The sequence below is a fragment of the Monodelphis domestica genome, chromosome 4 (assembly GCF_027887165.1).
Source record: "Monodelphis domestica isolate mMonDom1 chromosome 4, mMonDom1.pri, whole genome shotgun sequence".
Lineage (NCBI taxonomy): Eukaryota > Metazoa > Chordata > Mammalia > Didelphimorphia > Didelphidae > Monodelphis > Monodelphis domestica.
Window position 1 is genome coordinate 199,995,092 of NC_077230.1, and position 22,090 is coordinate 200,017,181.

The window sequence follows — 22,090 nt, forward strand, 5'->3', positions numbered from 1 at the left end:
TGTTGTTGTTTTTGACATTGTTAAATTATTTATTTATATAATATGGTTTTAGACTGTAAGATGCAATAAGAGATATGTTCTTAAAAGAAGACAGATAAGGAAGATATGTGTGGAGATGGGTTCAGCATCATTTAACAAAGTCAGATGGACTTAATCACTCTTTCCAAGTATGATTATCCCTAGAAATTCACAAAAATGTTGTTATTCCATGATCAAATAGCCATTTAAGAGATAATGGTATCCTATTCAATTCATAAATGCATCACCAATGAAGTTAAGAAGAATTTTGAAAAAATTTAAATAGTGATTCTCAAAACTGCTATAACTGCTAAAAATACTGGTGGATTTTTTATTTGAATAAAATTCAAGATATCAGTGACACTACACCATATTGAAAAGGCCAAACATTTATCATATCTATGCAAACTTTATTCTTCTCCTGTCTATACACTAAAAGAGTTCCACAGATGTTGGACTCTGAATCAGAAAGACTTGAGTTTTTGTCCTATTTCTGAAGCTCACTAGCTATGACAATGGTGAAGTCATTCATCTCTCTGTAACTCAGTTTCCTTATCTATAAAATAGGCATACTACTGCTAGTATCTACCTCTCAGGGATCCCATGAGTCTTAAATAAAATAATAAATATAAGGTATTTTGAAAATAGCCAAGTACAATATAAGTGTAAGTAAATATTAATGAAAAAATAAACATTCAACCCATCCATTTATTAATTCTGTAAACATGTTAAACTATATTATTCAATAGGTAGAAGTCACTGAGCTAAGTACTACAAAGGATAAAAAGTTGAAAAATTCAAAGAGTTTAGAGTGTTATGAATATTATGAATATTTGACACAGGTATGGACAAAATACTATGAGTTCCAGGGATAAAGTGCTCACTTACAGCTTAAGGGAAATCATAGATTTGAGGAGGAAATGACATTAAAGGTGAATTCCAAAGAATATCTAGGATTTCAACAGATTAAGATATGCCTAAAGTTACTGGTTAAAGAATGTAATAAGTAAAATAATATAATAAAATATAAATAACAATAAATAATATAAAAGGCAGTGAATTATAAGTAATACACTATATATAGCTGGGTGTTGAGCAAATAATTATAACTATAATTCACATTCAGTGAATTATAACTAATGCACTATATATAGCTGGGTGTTAAATATATAATGAGTCAGGATAAGATTGAGAATGAAGATTAGAGCCAGTGTTTAAAGGACTTTAAAATGTCATAATGACTTATATTAAGAGATTGACTGCTACAATTTTGCATATCTATGTGGCTCTAAAATAGTTAATGGGAAGTTTATTTACATGAATTCATCATCAATTAAGCTAGTGTTTGAAATTTCATGGTGAAAACTCATCAATGAAAAAGGACATGGTACTATAGTGAAGGTAATAAATGCACAGTGTCATGTGAGTGAGAGAATATTCTTTGTTACTGCTGTTACTTAAAATAAATTATAATTATGATGTATTAGATATTATTGCTTTATATGTTGTTAGAGAATTTTATATTATCCTCAATTACCTTAAATTATTTATGGGGAGAAATATGTAAAATATGTATAAAGTAAAGATTTCTTGGAGGAAGAGATAACTAACAGGACTTAAGAAATATTTTGTATGGAATCAGTTTATGAATTGACTTGAAAAAAATTAAGGTTTTTTTGATGTGTAATTAAGGAGTATGTATATATTTAATTATGAGAGAGGTTGTAAAAAAAGATTAAAGGTCTCTGTCTCTGATTCTCTTTCTGTCTCTCTGCCTTTGTCCCTTTCTTCCTGCCTCCATACCTCAAATAATTTCATTTTTATATTCATATATTTGGAGATTATTATGATACATAAAGCAAGCATGTGATAATTCTATATCTACTTACTCTAAAAATATATTAAAAATTTTCCCCCAACAATTCTTATGGCACATAGAGCAATTCTACTGGTAATCTTTATTCTTAGATTTATCAAACATAAGGCAGTGCATTTGTTTCCATTTTTGCTTCTTTATACTTTTCCATTAATATACTTTCCTATATATTAGTTAGATAGGATCTAATATTTCTTTTTTATTCACTGTTAACATCTCAGCAATTCTCACTATCTGTATGTGCATGTGTGTTTTGTTTTGTTTTGCTTTTTTATTTTATAGTGGATAGGTGTCAAAAAAAGTTTTCTTTCACAGGGAATATAGTATAACCTCAATCCTTGAGACAAATTTCCAGTAGATCATATTCCAAATAAATGAATATGATTATATAATTAAGTGATTGGTGTGCCTGTAAATAATTTTAATGAAATACCTCATTGGAGAATTAATATGAATTTCCATTAATAATATAAATATGTTTATAACTCTTATAGAGAGGGGGAATCTGTCTTCCTTTTACAATCAACAGGGATTATATATATATACATATATGTATATATATATTTATATATAAGTTAAAATGAGCTATAAAATAGCTATGAGTTATGGATAATAGAAGGAAAAGAAAAGTTAAATCCTCTGATTATGATATGTTATATGACCCCAGAAGTTTAGAAGTAAATGAAGGATTAACTCTCATTTATCAATTTTTAGAATAAAAATACTATCAAATAATTAGTCTTATACCTGTTTCCAAAGGAGAAAGAAACAACTAACTTTTGAAAACAGAAAATTTTATTAAAACAGTGTATATTTCCTCACTAAATATTTATCCTATCTTAATGATTGTAGTGGAGAAGAGCATTGGGTTTCAGTATTGGAAGAATTGAAAGAATATTTCAAATTCTAATTTGAGCTTAGAATTTTATTAGCTGTGTGACCCTGGACAAATTATTTAACTGCTATGTCCCTCAGTACCCTTATACGTAAAATGAGGATAATAATAGCAACCCTGTTATAGAGTTGTTAGCATAAAATGAGATAATGTTTTTAAATTCAGCAAATTACAAACCTTATTATTTTCCCTAAATGCTAAGTATAGATATTATAAATCACAGATGCTAAGTATAAATATTGTAAAGGAATTGATAGTTCCTGATTTGCAAATATGTCTGAATGACAATTTATTTAAATCTCAAAAATATGTAAGAATGTAATATTTTTAGATTTTCACTATAGGTTTGAGTCAGTCACTTTCTATAGTCAAGTGACCTAATTTCTATAGTCAAGTGACCTATAGTCAAGCATGAGTTTATTCTTAAGGTAATAAAACATTATCCTTCATAACAGAAATATTAAAAATTTAAATTCAGCTTGTAAAAAATGATTCCTTCTAGAGACAACTATTGGGTATTTAGTCATGCCTTCCATTTGATCATATACTGCCTTGGATCATGCACTATAAAAATGTATATCCATTGTCTTCACAACTAGATTATAAATTCCACATGGCATGTGTACCATAAAGCCTCTTTTGTTTTTGTGTTACATCTTGCTACTACATCATTCTCTAGCATGGTTCTATGCACTGTAATTATTTAAAAATGCTTTAAGAAATGAATTTATTTAATGTGCTGTGAGATATGCATGTGTGTGTTGGGTCCTGATTTGTGATTATATTAGTTAGCTAGGGAAGATCTAGCAAAGAAATACCATCAAATATTGTAGATTAAGAATTGCTTTACAAATTAATTTACCCAAATCACATAGCCAATCAATTACTTAAGACTTTTTGACTGACTAAAATTTTCTATGTACTATGCAATGCTATTGTTCATATTTACATATGCACAATACATGTACATATGAGTTTATACGTGGCAAATATTCCATGTAAAGGAGTTCTTGTGAATCTTGTTTCTAAAATTGCTGTCCTTTTCTATCAATTTTCTCTTCATTCTCTTAATATGGTCTCAGAGGATTGGGTTGCTCTCCTATTTGTTGAGTTTAATCTCTCTGAAAGCATTCTTTAAATCTGGATAGGGTAAAAAAGAAGCAACCATTTAGAAATGGATGATTAGAAAATAGTTTGGTATTGGGAAATGAGATAAGCAGAACATAGGGACTAGAAGTATATTATAGTCAATAAACTGGGTAAGAGCAGCCCTAGGATCCCTTGTTTTATTCTTTAGAATTTATATTTCTTAATAAGTTATCTATTCATGTCTAGGATATGCTAAATAAGTTCAGCATTGTTCTATTTTTGCTTACTCTAATTAACTTACTCTATTTTTGTGATGAGTGTCCATTTAATGAGACTATAGTAACAATTAAAAGGAGGTCAGGAATCAGAAACCCAAGTAATCTCTGTTTCTCTTTTCGTATTCTTATTCAACTAAAGAAAGGAAAATGTTTTATTTTCTGTTCTGAAACACGGCTATAAAAAAGATCCCCACATGAAATATCTCTGGCTTGAAGCCTGTGTTTCAGATTTACACTATTTCATCTGAGTTGCACCTGCACAATTTGCATATAGACAAATCCCACGAATGTGCTTTTTCACATGTAAAGTGATCATTTCCATGTATAAAATAGAATTTGCATTCTACCATTTTGCATATGTAAATGTGACCCTACTTCATAAAAGTTAGGCATGGTTTTATGTGACTATTCCCTAGTCAATACCACTTATGAGTAGATATGAATTTAAAGAAGTAATTGAATTACTTCCCTTTGAAAAATATGGTCTCATATCTTCTCCCTATATTGTATTAACTTACATAGTATAGAACACCATGGCAACTAGGTTTTTATAAAATTAAAAAACACAAATTATTAATGTCACACACAATAAGTGATATTCTGCCTAACAACCACCACAATTGTCCAAAAATATTGGTAACTAAAATTCAGAAGATAACAGTAAATAGTAAAAATAACAAAAATATCAATCACATACTAAATTTTAAAAGTGTGCCTCAATGTGTTCTCTATAAGCTCTGATTTCTTAAGTTAGGAATAAATCTTTAACCAGTTTTATTTTTACAACTCTACCTAAAAATAGAAGTGGAAAAGTTAGTTGTTGATTTCAGATATCAGATTTTTCTAAATGCTGAGAGAAAAATAAAGCAATAATTAGCATTTTATATGAAAATTTCTGAGCCATCCAAGAATGTTAACTTCTACTGTCTGATATGTATGCTATATGATACATATACATTGAAATATATGTGATCTACCCTATTCAGTTGATTAATTATTAATTTCCCATTAAGTTAAGGCAAAAACATCTATATTTCAAACCATATCAAATAAGAATGTCAAATGTTCAAAGGATTTTGAAGGATAGTCTTTATTTTCTTAAAGGCACATGGCTGCTTTTTTCTCCTAAATTGTGCACAAGATTAAAAAGTCAAAATCACAGTCTGTTAACCATGATCATTTAATTGAACTACTTTATTTTAAAGGTAAAGTGATCTGTCTAACATCACAAAGCTAGTCAGTGGCGGAATTGTTACAAGAAACTCTGTTATGTTCATTCTACTATAACAATGTATTAAAATAAATGCTAAGTTACAGATTGATAGTAAGTTGATATAACATTTAAAATATTTTAAATTAATTCAATGTTAAAATTTACAACTGAGAGATTAAAGGAAAAGAACCTGTTGAAATTCATCATAGGGAGAGATAAAATATTGGGTCAAATATGAGGTTAAAATATATATACACATATATATGTATATAGATAGAAAAGCCCTTTAAATTTTTTGTAGTTGTATTAATGTCATTCAAAAGCCAATACAAGGGGGGGGGGAAGACCATTTTGCTGGGTTGGCTATTAGGAAAAATGTGAAGCCATAAAATCAGTTTCCCAAAATTGCTTAAATTCTGTATTTGAATGACTTTCCCCTCCTTAATGATACTCCTTCTTTCTTAACCTTAACTTCCCAGAAAACTCATGGTTTTTCTGTTTTTCTCTCATCAGAATCTGCTGTCATCACTAGATTGAATAAAGTCCATTACATGATGATGTAATTTAGTAATAATGATTGTTGAGTTACTCCTTCAAGGATTATCCAATATTCTACCTCATAAGGGGAAGAAGGTCAAGAGAAAGATTTCTGCTTATGTAGTTTCAGATATCAGAAACCAAGAGAGCATCCTAAACCAATTACAATAGTCATCCCCAATATTGTGCTCACCTTGATTTCATTAAAGGTGTCTATAATTGTGTATTTAATTACATCCCTCCCTGTAATACCATATGAAAAAAGAACAGATGATCAGGAAAAGGTTGTTTGAGAATAAGATTTAGCTTTCTCAATGATAAGGTGTTAAATGATGGACTCATGATTAGGAACAGAATGCATTCAATTAAAATGTAAACAAGAATCTATTTCCATGGAGATCTGTGTATTTGAATGAGGCCTTAAAAAGATTATATATAGATGTAGAAGAAGTGGGAAATTACCTATATCTGTACAGAACACTGGACTTAGAATCAGAAAATCTTGAGTTTAAATGTTGATTCGGTTGGTAGTTGTGTGTCATTTCAGACAAAATCTTTCAGACTCAGTTTCTGTATTTTTAAATGATTATAAGATCTATTTCACAGCATTATTGTGAGGATCAGATGACAAAGTACATACAAAGTGTTTGCAAACCTTAAAGAATTATTTAATATGAGTTATTTAGGGCAGGTAGATAGTTCAGAGAGTAGAGCATTAGACTTGGAGCCAGGAAAACTTGAGTTTAAATTTGACCTCAGACACTGGTGTGACTTTAGGCAAATAACTTAACGTTTTAGGCCTAAGGACTCCAAAGTCCCAAAAGTTCTCTTCTGAGATGCCATAGGTTGCATTGGTGTTCAAGGGCACTGAACCTCAAAGAACCAGAAGACTAATCCTTGGGATGAAAAAAAAGTCAGAGCAAGAGTCCAGGTGACACAGAGTGGGACAGAGCATGGCCCTGACAAAAATATTTAATCTAAGAACTAAATCTGAAGAGATTTAGTATATATAAAAAGTATTATCAAGTTTAACAATAATACTAAAGGTTAAAATGGATTTTATAAATGTAATCTGTGAATTCCTAGATAAATTGAAAGATACAAGAAATTAAAGGAGGAAGGAAGGCCATAAACTCCAAAAATGGTCATTTCTAAGATGATTTAAAGAAATCTTGGAAAAAATGAACTGAAGTACAATGAAGTAAGTGCAAAAAGGCAAAAAAAAATACAAAGGCAATATAATATGTTTTTTAAAACTGTGAATATTTAAGTAATTTGACTAATGTCAAGACCAATCACATAGCCAGAGAACCTACTATGCACTATGTCACACATATTCTGACAAAGAAATGGTATATATAAGGTTCAGAATCATACATTTTTAATATGGATATGGTATGTATTGATTTTATTTTATTTTATTTGTTACAAGATTCCTAACTCCCTACTTTATCCTTTCTATTCCAATGGAAGGGGGCCAGAAGAGACAGAACTGGCAATAGTGACTGAGATAAAAAGAACATTTAATATATATAAAACATGTTCTAGAAGGAAGTAAAACAAACAGGAACTTTTAGAAGTCTCAGGAAAAAGTCATCATAATCTAATGAAAAATCCTGTATGGATTGGCAATTCAGAATTTTAATTGGAATCCACTTTTTGTATTCTCTTGTGTGTATGAAAAATTGCATTTTGGGCATGTAAGACCAAATTTTTTTTAAAATATCTATTTTAAAGATCCACAGAGCTTCAAAATTAATAGTTCTGAAAGTTCAGGGGAAAAATAAACTTTTAATTTCTTTAAGAGAGAAATAGTAGCCAGAAGAGGGTGATTGTCTTGTTGGATTTTGCTCTGGTCAGATCACATCTGGAGTATTTTCAAAAATACAATGTCAAGAAGAAAGTGTTTAGGATGCTGAAATGATTTAAATTATGCTATTTGACAATCAGTTAAAGAAAAAGGAATAACAGCATAGAGAAGGGGGAAAAGAGTAAGGGCATAACTGCCTTTTAGTATTTACAGGGCTATTAATATGTAGAAGGGAAACTGCACTTTGCTGAGAAGAGGATAAAACTGGGATCAAGGAGTACAACATGAAGAAAGCAGACAGACTTCATGTAAGAAATAGTTTCCTAACAATTAAACCTACTAGATTAAGTGAACAGGCTGCTTCAGGAGAAGTCTGAGTTTCCCTAACAGGAAGTTTTCAAGTGGAAAGTATTCCACCACTTGATACCAACAACAATAATGGTAACTTGTATATAGCAGCTACAATGCGCCACACACTGAGCTAAGCACTTTGTAAACTTTATATCATCTGATCCTCACAACCACCCTGGGAGATAAATTCCATTTTACAGTTGAAGAAACTGAGGCAAACAGAGGTTAGTTAAATGATTTGCCTAAAGTCACATAGCTACTAAGCGTCAGAGGCTAGATACGAACTCAAGTCTTCCTGACTTTAGGTCCTGCCCTCTATCCAGAGACATATGCTGTAAACAACCTGTCTGTTTGGGTTCAGGCTAGATTAACTGATTTATGCAGTCTTTTCTAAGTGTCTTTCTTTGTTATGGTTAAAGGCAAAAAGAAAACATTTACTTTTTCATCTGTTAAATAATAACTCACAAATTGTGTATTGCAAAAAAGAAAAAGGTGATTTAAAAATAAAATACTAAAAATGCTGCTATATTTTGCCTGCCCATCCAACACTTAAAATAAAAATTGTGTGGGGAATGATGCATTAATCAATTTCAGAATCTGTTTCCAAGGTATTGAGGAGGCTAAATGGCTAGAGAGATAGAAAGGCTATTTCATTAAAAATAAAGCACTTAAAGGTTGGAAAGTGACTAAAATAATATCTTTAAATGTAGTAGAAACTATTAAGAGACTTGGAAATACTTTAAAATGTATAATGGCTGGATTAGATTTGCAGTGTGAAGAGATGGGGAAATTTTTATGGAGTTTTAGAATTTTTAGACCTCTTTATCTTATAGATACAAAAGCAACATTTTTTACCATTTATTAGTCTTACATTTTTGAAATTGAACAACTTATAGAGTTATTGGAAGATTGGATTTTGTGAATCTTTAATACTAAATGAAAGTGATGCCTTCTTGACTGTGAAGATAGTTTTAATGATTAGTTAAATACTTAAATATTTTTCTTTTTTATTTAAAATATTTAAATACACTCAGTTTTGTGCATGTTTTCACAGTTTCTAAGGCATCATGGTATGTCTTGTACATTTTATATGTGCCAATTTTAAAATCTCTAACCTGCCTTTAATCCTCTGTACAGTTCTACATAGGCCTACCCATCATAGTTGGTAAGTCCTCAGGGACTCAAAAACCAATTTTCATGTTCACCTAAGCAAAACATAAGTAGAAAGATTGCATGAAACAGTTATAAGTTATATTCCTCAAAACATAAGAGTACACAGGATTTGGGGATTATCGACTTCTATGAAGAGTTAACCTGCTTGGTATTTGTTAGAATGTATATCTTGTGCATCAATATACTTATGTCTTTTAAGTTAACAACTTGTGGCAGGAAGGTGGTTTTCTCTATCTCTAGGCAGCTACAGCTTTAGGAACAAACAAACAACAATAAAAAGTTGAGTTTCCATTTGTAAGTCTGAATAAGTGGAGGACAATTTTTAAAAGTTTTAACTGTTTTGCATTTATTTTTAGTTGTTTGTTTTAGGGGCATTTGATCTTGTTCCAAAAGACTAAGTACAGACTTCTCAGAGTGGGGAAAAAGAAAAAAAAACAAAAGAAAACAAAATACTGCACTAAAATAACTATTCAAAATGTTAGCAATTTTTGGCCAGAATGAGAGAAGAAACTGGGAAAATTGTTGTCTAGAGGGAGAATCTGTATTAACTCTATTAATAGTTGTTTAACTCATAAATAGTTTGTATTTCTAATATCTTCATCGCTTGTGATAAATCAATTATTAATGTGTTTAAAAATAAATTGACTTCAATTTTACAATGAATCTTTAAAAGTGCTATGTACCACAAGTCGTGGGAGCTGCCTTCCTAAGATCTATGATCCTGTGTTCTGAATTTAAAGTTTAGCATTTGATCATAGGTATGGGAATGAATGGCCTTTTCCCTCACTGTCAGTTTAATTGCTTCTCTTGAGTATACCACGTAGACACAGAAATGAAATAAATATATTTTGTTGAAGAATCCAGATCTCTTTATTTTCCTGTATGAACCAAGATATTTTTATTACTTGTGTACACAAAGGGGAAATTGAACCAAGGTGTGGTAAGAAGGTTTTGCAAGCATGTTCTCCCCCCCAAGTGAAGCAAAGATGGGCAATTTACATTTTAAAACTGGATAATTTGGGGATGATAGAGAGATGAAAATGGATTGGGGAGTAATAAAATGTTGTGAGAGGAAGGAAATCAGGCAATATATAAAGCTATAGTTAGCAGGACAAAGAGACTGAGTTGTGATTTGAACATACTCTTTTGATCGGGTGATACAGGCATCATTGTGGTTATACAAACCAACTACTCCTTCTCTCTGTCCTAGGCATTTCCTCTGCATTTTCTCTTATCTGGAATACCCTCTCTCCTCATATTTTCCCCTTGACTTCCCCAGCTTCATTCAAGTGCCAACAAAAGTTTCATCTTCTTTAGGCAGCTTTTGCCACTCTGTTAATTCTAGTGTATATAGCTTGTTTGTACATATTCATTTGTGTGTTGTCTCCTCCATTAGAATGTCAGTTCCTCAAAGGTGGTGCCTCTCTTGCTTCTTTTTGCATCCCTTGTGCTTGCACAGTGCCCGTCATAGAGTAGGTGCATTCAGTATGCTTAGTAACTCCTGACTAGAACATTCCAAGAACAAGTCCTCCAATTTGAGCAGGTGCTTTCCACTGACCTGCCTAGACATAACATTCTTTAGAGTTGCATGACATTTTTCATTTCTTAATGCTAGCAATTTCTTGTTTTTGTAGTGATGTCAAAATATCAGGCTTTTATAATGCTGTCAATCACCCTAGAAGTATAAAAGAATTAAGAATCTCTAGGGTTCTTTTTCAATAATTTGCATTTTAGATAATCTAGGCTATTAATCTGTGATCCCATATCTTGGGAAACTAAAGAAATATGCTATATATCTCTAAAATCCAAGTCCATGGCTATTTACAAGTAAAAACACTTCATTTTTCATAATCTGTACTCTATTTCACCTGGACTCATTTTTTTTATTTGTGCAGCAAATAGCTAAATAATGTTATTTAAATCAGTGAAATGTATGGAACTTTAATTTTTCAATGATTTTTTTATACATTAGTATAGTGAAACCTTTTAGGATCTTTCTGATTAAATGGTGCTACATAAATTGTTTCTCTGTGTCCTAGTTTTCAGTTATTTATAGTCCATTAATTGTCCAAATGCCTGTTTTTAACATGGTTGGTCAGAGTCAAATTGAAAGAAAATTATAGCTCTGAGAAAAATATGAAAACAGATGCTCTTGTCCTTAGCCCATTAGAAATGCCCCTTTCCCTCTATCTCTGTCCTTTTCCATACTTTTTTACCTCTTAGACCCACTAAGCAAATGAGACTCTATGACTTAGTCTAACCAGTATTCCCATAACTTTGGCTGTCTTTTTGTAGTTTCCTATTCATTTCTACATGGTCCATTATAAGGTTGTTTGTTTTTTTCCCATTCAAGAGTTTATTGTGGTTAAAAGCTAAAGTTGGCAAATATTTAATCTCACCTTTGAACAGTGCATTCAGTTGGAGAAACACTTTACACACTCAAATAGAATTGTATTCTATAGTAGAGTTTCTCTTTCTGTCTCTGTCTCTCTGTATCTCTATCTCTGTCTCTGTCTCTCTCTGTCTCTGTCTCTATCTAACTATCTCTGTCTCTTTGTCTGTCTCTATATCTCTGTCTCTGTTTCTCTGTCTCTGTTTCTCTCTCTCTCTCTCTCTCTCTCTCTCTCTCTCTCTCTCTCTCTCTCTCTCTCTCTCTCTCTCTCTCTTTTTCCTTTTCTGTCTCTTTCAGACAATGGAAATCCCCCTTTTTAGCTAAAACAACTCCATAATGTTTGACTAACACCTAAAAGGAATTACTATGGAAGTTCAGCAATTAAATAAAGCCAGATGCTCCACTTCACAAATAAGGAGTGCCTTGGCACCAACATCATGAACCTGTCTAATTGCTTTTATTTAAGTGTCATTGAACACTACAGCAAAGCAACTAATTACCTTTGTTCAAAGTACTGTAATCACCTTGTATAAAGTCAAGCAGGACAAATAACAGAATAGAAATTAAGCACATTTAGGTAGCAAAAAAGCATGACTAAATAAAACAAAATTAATGTGCTACAATTTCCCTCTTTTCATTCAGTAACTATTATTTCAATAGAAATAGGGTTCAGAAACATAAATGTTATTCTTAATTCACAAACTATGATTCTTAACCCCTGCTGTACCATAATGATGCATCCTTACCTTACATGAAATTTTGCTGTTTTCCAATCCTAACATTGACATGTACAGCAAAATGTTTCAAGTGTATTTTCTCATTAATCATAAATCTATTTTTCCTTTTTTTATCTATATAGTTTTTAAGTCCTGATATATAACCAAAGTTGGAATAAGATGTCTTATTATTTAGGCAAAGCTATATTCCTGCAGTGTATTCCTGAAACAATATAAGGAGGAGCTAGAACATTGGTACCTTTATTTTTCCTTGAAGATTATCATTGAAGTTTAAAAATTAAGCCATAATATTTTCTTCTTTTTAAGCTCTTCTTTTTCATCGTATAATTTATAGTAAGTATTGGTTCCAAGGCAGAAGATAGGTAAGGATTAGACAATTGGGGTTAAGTGACTTGCTCAGGGTCACACAGCTAGGCAGTATCAGGACAGATTTAAACCTAGAACCTCTGGTCTGAAGGGTTGACTCTTTATCCCCTGATCTAACTAGTTTATTTTCTACCTATTTCTATAATTTCAGAATAAGAGAACGAGAAGACTGGCCATTTGTATCAAACTTATTAGTGGAATAATCCCTGCCATTTTTGCTCTTATATGTTGATATAAATGTCAAATCATGGAGGTTTGTTGTTGTTGTTGTTTTTTTGGTTAAACTTCCACTAATTTACAGAGCCAGGTTAGGCAACAAATATAAATAATGATTTAGAAATATAGCATGTGATCCTATTATGAACATTAAGGACATTTTACTCTTCCTTCTTTTAAACATTTATAGTATTTTCATCGATTGTCATACTAAAATAAAAGCAGAAATTCTGGGCATTTTTACTGTGCTATTAACAGAAAAGTAGGATACCTTCAGCATTTTTTATTTTATGGTATATGCAGAGCTATGAAGAAAAGTAATAAAAAATAAAGGTTATGTTCTTAAAAAGATAAAATAAGTTCACAAGTTTTATGATGCCATCATTTTCTTTTCTGTATCACTGAGGTTCAAAACTCAATGTCCTCATTCTAGCCAGCATCACTTTCATTCATCCAGGAAATAGGTGAGATATAAATATGCCTCTCTATCTGACTGGGGAATTAATGATTGAAAAGCATGCCTTCCCCTTAAACAAGGGTTGCTGATTTAGGTTGTATCACACCTCTAAACCTGGTATGCAGTGAGAAGATTAATATATGTCAGTGTTACTATAAAATTAAACACATATGGCTACAGTTCTACCCAGAAATTATCTTCTTGATAATAATATAGTGCCTAACAACTTCATGATCATTTTTTAATTTTATTTTATTTGTGATTGTAGTATATATATTTATATTAGTAATACAGCAACTCATCTCTGAAATACACTATTTACATGGCCATAAGCAAGTCATTTAACTTCTTGATCCCAGGGGAACTCTATATGACTATATTATTAATAAATAACTGATATGTTTTCTGATGGACTTTAAAAGGTCAGCAGTCGTACTACATATGTACTTCCTCTACTGATACCCTTTCTATCTTAATAAGGAAAATTAAATTCTAGAAATAGTGGTCTGAATTAGGTATCACAAAAGATCTTGCTATTTGCTAAAATTGAAAAGGAAAAAATGTGCCCTTTCCTTGAAGGAGCATATATTCTACCAGGGCATACAATATGCAAAAAGTAATTAATTACAAGATAGTTTGGAGAGAGAAAATATTATTAACAATAAAGGGAAAAGGAAAAACATCTGGTTGGATATAACAATTTAATTCCTTAAAGGTAAGGTTGGTTTCATTTTGACATTTATTTCCCTAGCTCCCAGAATAATGCCTGGAAAATAGAAGTTAGTTAATGAATATTTCCTGATTGATTAATTGAGTTGAGTCTTGAAGAAATTTAAGACAAAACAGTAACAAAGGAGTACATTAAAGAAATCGAGGACAATCTGCGTAATGGCTAGGGAAAGAATTTTGAATTCAGGGAGCAGCATTAGGTCAGTTTGACTTGAACGTAGCACATGTGGAATGAAAGAATGTAAAACACATCTGGAAATGTTGACTTTAGCCAGATCTTGAAAAGCTTTTAGTGTTATTTGATAAAGTTTTTTTTTTAATTTTAAAGTAAGGTTAATGCTGAAGATTCTGGAGAAGAGGAAAGTCATAGTATTGCATAAGGAGGATTTAGGTTCAAATCCTGAAAGTTTTGGAGTAGTAGCAAAGAGAAGAAGAAAAACTTACATATTGAGAAACAAGAGGAAAGAAACTCCAGTAGAAACCCTTTAAAATAGCAGCATATAGAAGAATCTACTATCTTTGAATGAATCCAAATAGAGGCTTAGACTTCCATAATTTAGATTGTTATTTTATGCAGTTGGCTCAGAGCTATTCTATCTAGAGGATTCTAGGAATTTATTACTGACCAGGGCATTCCACTGGCTAATCAGATTCATCTAGCTTGGCTCAGTAGGCAGTTACTATTAGGGAAGAAGAGAGTGCAAGGAGAGAGGGAGAGACAGAGAGAGAGCCCTTGATCACTCTGTCTTTTCCAATAAAGTCTTCTGAAAATTTCCTATCTTGATACACATGCTCATACTGCTATTTTAAGAATAATATCTTGGTAACCAAGTAGAAGCTGTTCTGGAAAGGGAAGAAAATGGAAGTAATAAAGGTAATTAGGTGGCTATTTCAGTAATGGGAGATGAGTATGAGGTAATCATGAATGTTTGAGTGGACAAAATAGTTGACAGAGATATGTAGTTATAGAATTAGCAAAATTATTTAAATTTTTGAATGTGGGATATAGGTAATAACATTAAGTATAATATGTCTATGAAACTTCTGAATGTATGTGTCCAATGAACTGTTGGTGACTTTAGAAGAAAAAATAAGGGCTGTATATAAAAATATTGAGTCATTTGTATGGATATGAGAATTGTAGCAATTAGAACTGATGATCAAGAGAGATGAAACAAAACAAAAGAAAGAATGGCTCAGAACATAGACTTGAAGAATAGCAACAGAGAAATGGAATGGAGTTGGTGAAGATGCAAAGAAGACAAAAATAGAATAATCTGATAGGTATAGAGGAAATAAGATGAGAACAATCATAGGAACTAAGATACAAGAAAGTATCAAGGATGAGGGGATAATTGACAATGCCAAAAGTTAGAGACATCAAAAGGGATATCAAGTAAAATATCATTTATAACTTTAGAGAGAGCAATTTTATTCCAGTGATGGGAATATAAATCAGATTACATATGATTTATAATGATTTATTATAAATTTATAATTTATAAAGAATTAGAAGCAACAAGTATAGGCAGTATTTTTCTAGGACCCTGGCTAAATCAATCGTAAAATAACAATACTAGCATCTACCTTTAAAGATTGTTTTGAGTATCAAATGAGATCATTTTTGTAATACAGTTTTCACAGTACTGCTGATACAGGTCCAGCATATAGCAAGCAATTTATAAATTCTTATTCCCTTCTTTTCCCTTTCCCTATCATTTAAGAATCTTAAGATGTGCTAATATCATTGGAATTGATAATCTTAATATTATATGTTGTGGATTTAGACTGGATTCAAAGTCAAGAAAGTCTGCATTCAAATCCTAACTCTGCTATATATTAGTTGCCTGATCCTAAGCTAGTACCTTAACTTCTCTGTGCATCATGATAACTTTCTATGAAATAGCTGAAGAAAAATTATAGATATGAATTAGCAGAAGATGTATCTGTACTGGGAACTCTCTAGAGAGAAAGAATCAGGTCTAAGTAGTTCAAACAAACAAACAAACAAACAAGCAAGCAAAAAACTCCAACTTTGTGGGTATGGACCCTTTATCTTTAGATGGGACTTGATGGTTCAAGGGGACAAAATATTCATCACACTACAACTAACCTAATGATGGGTCTCTCAAAATTTAGTTAGGTTGGTCCTTGGTCAACAGTAATACAATCTATTATCATACACACACACACACACACACACACACACACACACACATAAGTTTTTGAGCAGCAAAAAAATTCACCACTTTGTGGCTTTGGGTAGCATCTACACCTGACATAGGTTTCAAGATCCCAGAATTGCCTCTCTGACTTAATGAGGAATTACTTAATTCTGGTTTAAAAGCAAACAGTAATCAGAGTTTAGATATTTTCGTTGACATTTTCTAGTTGTATGATGACTGGCAAATCATTTAGTCTCTGTGCTTCAGTTTTCTAAAATATGGAATAAACTTATTAAACCATCTCAAGAAGATTTTATAAGATTCGAAAAGATAGTATATATAAATTGTTCATCAAGACTAAAAGTGCTGAGTAAATGTCAACTATGTTGAAGGTAATAAAAATACCCAGTCAGTAGATGTGTTTATAAAAACAATTACGAATTTTAAAATAGATTAAATGCCAAAAAATAGATATTTAAAAGACAATCAGAAATGGGAACTCATTTTCCATTAATAACCATGTTATAGAAGTTCAGGAACCCAAGTAAGTAAGTAAATAAATGAAACAAATAAAAAATACCATACAATTATTTTGCATAGAAGAGATATCATACATTTTAATTGAAAAAAGGGTAGGGTGCTAATACTTTAAATTAATTGAAAAATTACTTTTTGTCTTTTATGAAGATTCTTGAGAAAAATAATCAGATTGAATTAGACAAGACTGGGGATGTAACTTTAGTAAGAAACATGTTAGGTATTTTTTTTACTTCAATTTTGTTTTCAGAGTCAAGAAACTTGAGTATCCTCACTTAAAGAACAAATGTTCAGTAAAGTCAAATTACATGATTTTTAAACAAAATAATATATGTAACCCTAAATTTCTTTAATTACTATTTTATAAAAGAAAAAAATCTTATTGTTTTAACTGTTAGTAGGTAATAAGAGCATTACCCATTGTATTTAATTGTAGTTCTATTGCCATTTATTGCTATTGAGTAGAATATAAGTTTCTTGGAAGTGGTTTTACTTAGTAAGAATTTTTCTCTTTTGTTTTTGTATTCCTAGTACTTTATTCAATATTTTGCACAAAGTGTTTAATAAATTCTTACTATTTTTTCATTTAAGTAGTTGTATTTAGTTTGTATATAATTTACCTCAATGTGATTTCCTCATTTAATATCTATAAATTTTCAAGGGCATTATAGGTCAGTACTATGGATTTGTTATCCATAATTTCATTTCAGAATTTAGGATTCCATTTTCTTTGATTCAAGTATGTCACTAGCATTATCACTATAAACTCATCCTCAATTGTTTTTGTCTTCATAAAAAGAACAAAAGAAAAGAATGTGAGAATTGTAAAGGATCCTTGAATACCCACAATTAGGTAATTTCCATTGTTTAATTTAATAGAAACATCAGTGATCAGTTAAAGATCAGTTAAATAGAGGAACTGGGGGAAATATTCTGTATATGGATTCAACTTCTACCCACTAACCAGTAGGGAAAGAAATGAGGTCTTGAGACTTTGGGTCAGAGTTTCCAGTGTTGACCACCAGGTGGAGACAGAAGCCCAGAACAGTAGTTGCTATCATGAAATTAGGGTGATGTGGGGGGATGGAAGGGTAGATCATTATAAAAGTTATTGTCTCATAATTAGAATAAATTTTAATCTAAACTGGGAAGATCTATAATACAACTTAGCAATCTTCCCTCTCTCATTCATTTCTACCTCCTTCACACATTAAACCATGAAAAGGAGTGTGCTAGAGGTCTTTTGAAATAGACACTCAGTAGAATTACTTTGGCATTTAAAAGTCCATTACATCATCCTTAACTCTTAGCTAAATCTTTTCCTCTTTTCTTTCTTTTGTCTTATTAATATGATTATGTTCATATCTATATTAGGAATAATCGTTCTCTGAAATTCATTGTTATGATTTTGACATAAATAGGCAATGGAAATTTACTGTTTGAATTTGGCATTAAAAGGCATCTGAAGTATAGGATTCTAAATGAAGCATTGTGATTATGATCTTTGTTTTTAGTGATTTGAATCTCCTGATTCTACTTTTTGGATCATTAACTTTAAGTTTGGGAAGTTTTTTCATATATCTAATGGATGCTTCTCTGGAATTTCATACATTGTTCCTTTTTCAATCATATGAGGCCAAGCAAAAGACAGCTTTGAAATGCACCGCCCCCACATAGCAACTCTTTATATATTTGAAAATAGTTATATATCCCTTCTATCTATTTGTTCTCTTCAATAAGGGAAACTCTCTTAGTTTCTTCAAATGACCTTTATATGGTATGAACTCTTTCTCCTTTATCATTATGGTTATAGTCTGCTGAATTACCTACCTTTGTGTTTGTCAATATATTTCTTAAAGTGTAGTATGAGACTAGAATACAGTATTCTAAATATGGTCTTTATCTGTGCACAGAGCATCAGGACTATGAATTCCCTCATTCAGAACACTATACTCAGTATTACACTATAAAATATCATTAGTTGTTTTTAAGTCTATTTTGCTAATTCACTGATTCATACTGTTTGTAGTCCACCACAACATTTCAAATCTTTACCCCCCTCATAAATTTTTGCTAAGCCATCAACTTGAGTAGAATTTACCATTTGGCATTATAGTTTATCTTCATTAAAATCAACCCATCATTCTAGCATGTTGGATTTTTTTGTTTGTTTTGGGGGGATTTCTGATACATTCATCAGGTAGGGTAACTACTTCTCTCATATTTATACAATTCCCAAATCTGACACACGCAATCATGATGCTTTAATTCAAGCCAATTCTTAAAAATGCTGAACAGTACAAAACTGAGAGCAAATAGACATGGTTTTATGTTCTCACACGCTCCATAATTGAATAGAAGGATTTTACTGTTGTAATTCTTTTGATCTTATCTTTCATTAGTGAAGGGAATTCTCAGTTAAGATACTCCTTCTATACATATAGATTGGAAAACTATCCTTCTATTTATCATCTTATTGTTACTGGGGACACTGAGAATTTATTAATCAAGAAGCATGTAAAAAAAATTTACTATGTGTCAGGAATTGTGCTAAGTGCTGAAGAAAAACAAACCCTCTCCCTCTCTTCAAGGACTTTGCATTTGAATGAGAGGGAAACAGAAAAAATGTATACATACACAATACATGCAATGTAAATGAGAGGTAATGTTAGAGGGAAGACTAGCTTTAAGGTTGGCTACAGTCACACAACCAGCTTTTGTCAGAATTCAACACATTGGAACCTAGAGATTGCCTCCCTTTCTATAATGCTGTGCTGCCCCTCATGGGGAATGCTATGTGTATACAAATAAGTACAATATAAAGTAGTATAATAAAAGGGCAAAGGAGAAATCACAAGATAATACGAACTGATGCTGAGTGATGTAATTAGAAGAACAATTTAAACAATAAACAATACATTGTAAAGACAAATAACTTTGATTTTATATCTCTGAACAATGAATGCAATGGCCAACCATAATTTCAAGGGACTGGATGATGCAAGCTGTTCAATTCCTGACACAGAAGGATTCAAGATGCAAAAAGAAATATATTATTAGAAACAGGCATGAATGGACTTGATTTACTCATTTATGCATATTGCTGCAAGTAATTTTTCTCTGTTTTTTTCTATCGGAAGGGAGAAAACAGTTAATGTGTTTATTAACATTTAAAAGTTTAAAATGTTTAAAAAAGTTATAAAGTAAAATAAAGAAGTGGACTTCAAGTGTAAGGGATAGTTTACGTGTATGCACAACAATTAGATTGTGGATGAGATTGGGAATCATGTTTTTTTTCTGGAACGTAGAGTGCCTGAAGAATAGTATTTTGAAATAAGACCACGGGTCCCTTGGGTGACATTGAATACCAGGCTCAGATATTTGTATTTTATACTGTAGGCAGACACTGAAAAGTTTTTGATAAAGTGAGTGACATGGCCACACCTGTGCCTTAAGAAGACTGCCTTAGCATCTGTGGGAAGAATGAATTACTGAGAGGCAGAATGAGGTAGGGAGGCTACTACAACAAGGGATAATGAAAGCCTGGACTGCATGAGTAGCAGTATGATAGGGAGGATCAAATTATCACCATTCTCATTGTCCTTCCTTTTGAATTCATTTGCACCCTGCCCCCTTTCCTCACAAAGTCCATATGGGGAAAAGGATATTGCTGGCAGCTGAATCCACTCTAGCATCTGTTCCTATCAACTTATTTTTCTGATCACTTCAGATCACTTTCACGTTCATGAGGGAATTTTACTCATTGGACAAATAATAGCTGAACTTTAACCCACTGTCATACCTAGAATGTTAAAACTGTTGAGGTAACTAAGAAATGTGCCTCGTGCAAAGGTGCTGCTTTTTAAGTAGGATATAATTCTTATAGAATTAGAAGGTCCTAAAGATCTTTCAAATCCCTTTGAAAATTTGCTTTGGAGCTAGTTCCTGTTTTCCCTAAATGATGAGTAGATTATTTTTTAAATGCTTGACTATGATTTGACTAGTCAATTTCAGTGTTGTCTGAAATGCAATCAGTTCTTTAACTTGCCAGTCATTCAAGTGTCTGGTCTTATGTTTTAATTGCAGAGCATTCTGAGGTTAAAAATAAAATCTACTTTTAGATCTAGAGGCATTTTTTCATTTAAGAGGCTAATTTTCACCTGCTGTAGGTGGTTCTTTTAGAACTTGAAATAATTATATGTTACACGAAGAACAGAGAAGTTGCAAATTATTTTATGGAGTCTTTTCTTTTCTGCGTTGACAATGTAGTTGGGAGACTTTAGTGCTGTATATACAAGAGTATGTTTTTTTACACTGATCTCTATAACTCCTACTGGGAAATGGAAAAATGGAAAAGGAAAAAAAAAGCCTATAGACATAGAATGATTTTATTTGAATCCATTCCTGATATTATTAAAAGGTATATGTGTGTGTGCATGTGTTTGCATGTATGGGGGGCAAATAGTTAATACTATTATCCTTTTATTTTCAAAATAGAGACAGATTTTTTATTTCATTCATATAGGACCCACAGATTTCTATATATGGTTAGAGGTTGTCCTTCTACCAATGTTTATCATCCCCTCTTTTCCAATCTTATTGAATGCCAAGATTTGTGAGAGGTTAAATGACTTAGAAGGTCAAAGACAGAACTTTTATCTTTGAGGTTAGATTTCTATATAAAATACTACATTGCCTCTGATAGTGAAAACATTAATATTCAAGGAATATAATTTTATCTGCTTTCTATCTGTGTCATAGTGTTGTGGGGGCCTTGAAGTGAACCCCCAGGTTTCAGGAAGGGTACCCTTTGTAAGAATGCAAGACTTTAATACTTAGCTTAAAGATAAAAAGAGAAAGTTATTAATTTAAAACTTAATGTTGAATTCAGCCAGGAGGACAGTGTAGATGGAAAGATGCCTCCCAGAGGATGTCACTTCTGGGGATCTTTATGCTCTTTACAACAGGTTATACATGACTTAAGGAGGGTATGCACTCAGGCACAAGGGGGGGAAGGTTGGTCAGCCTCAAGACATAGGGGGTGGCCCTTTAGTTTAGGGGACAGATAGATATCTTAGATACAACCCAATGTTATCAAAGCATAGTCTGGAAGTCTATCTCTATGTCCATCTAAAAACCAAAAGGACAATCCAAGGAGGATAATTCTCTCAGGTGACTTTCTCTTTGATGTAGCAGGGTCTTACCAGGAGTTTTTGATATTTTAGGGTTAGTGGTCACAAGGATGCAAGAA

General features: G+C 31.7%; 1 protein-coding gene across 1 annotated transcript in view; it reads left to right on the plus strand.

The window, feature by feature from the left end:
• The window catches only part of ZNF804A (zinc finger protein 804A), a 408,921-nt gene that overhangs the window by 27,330 nt on the left and 359,501 nt on the right, over positions 1-22,090 (plus strand). The window lies entirely within an intron of this gene.